Genomic DNA, 1,257 nt, shown 5'->3' on the forward strand with positions numbered 1-1,257 from the left:
CACGTGAGACGTTTGTTATAGCGCGACTGTTGAAATTAAGTGTATTGCAAGTTAGTATTCACAAAGAATAAACCAGTTTTATTTAAGAAAGGACTTGTGTCGCTAAAGTTTCGTCAGAACGAATTTACGGAAAATTAATTAACAAACGGAGACGTAACAATACTTTGTATCTGTCCTTCATGCCTATGGGCTCAATAGTTACCCACACTGGTCCCCACAACCTTGCATAATGTCCTGTCACACCACAGAGCTTCTGGTACTCCTTTGTGATCCAGCAACTTGATACTCACAAGTGTTTGCTGAGATGCAGAATCTATGACAAAGTCGAACCTTTGGCGATCCAGCTTTCCTGTCACATAGACATTATGTGTACTTAGCATTTTACACCTAGCTGTTGGGACTTTCACAAAGGGGGTTGGTTGGCGTCCCTCAACACCAACCACTACTGGTTTTACCGAGGCTGACTTATTGGTAGCTTTCTTCTTACACCGTCTCCTCATATGTTCTTGCTCTTCACAGTTCCAACAACTTTTCTGGGTAGCAGCCTTTATTGCTGTGGCATCTTTCCTGTGTTGAAGCTGCCGGCATTGAGCTCTCTTGTGCCCCAGTTTGTTACAGTGCCAGCAAAGAGCAAAGTCCATCAAACCTCTCTGAAAAATTACCTTTTCTGGCCTTGAATCCTGATGACTGTACCAACCTTGGTACCTCTGTGCTGGACTTAACGTAGGATTCAAATTCAAGAGGTCTGGCCATTGCATCCTACATAGTAGAGGGGTGTGCTTACTTTACTTGTATCTTAAATTGTGGACTGTCCAAGGCATGTACAAACTGATCCCTCAGCAACAAGTTGAGAAGATTGGGTGGTGCAGTTGGGTAGGCCCTGTGTGCTATACTTTCCAGGTCCTGTGCCAGCTCTTACAGGCTCTCCCCTTTAGCATGGACTCTCGTCCTAAACCTAGCCCTGTAGACTTCAGACTGATTTTGGGTTCCATACCTGAGTTCTAGAGCCACTACCAGTGCTGTATAGTTGTGTCTGTCGTCTTCTGACAACTGTCCAAGTATTTCCAGTGGTTGTCCCTTCAAGCTCGTTGCCAGATATACAGCTTTCTGCTCCTCTGTCCATCCATTCATTTCTGCTAGTAGCTCAAATTGTGCTCTATATGCTTCCCACGGTGCCTTCCCATCGAATTCCTGTGGCTTCCTTCGCACGGGATCACTCTTATTACTGACATTCATATCTGGGATGTGACTTCTAAC

Source organism: Limulus polyphemus, unplaced genomic scaffold (assembly GCF_000517525.1).
Source record: "Limulus polyphemus unplaced genomic scaffold, Limulus_polyphemus-2.1.2 Scaffold21, whole genome shotgun sequence".
Lineage (NCBI taxonomy): Eukaryota > Metazoa > Arthropoda > Merostomata > Xiphosura > Limulidae > Limulus > Limulus polyphemus.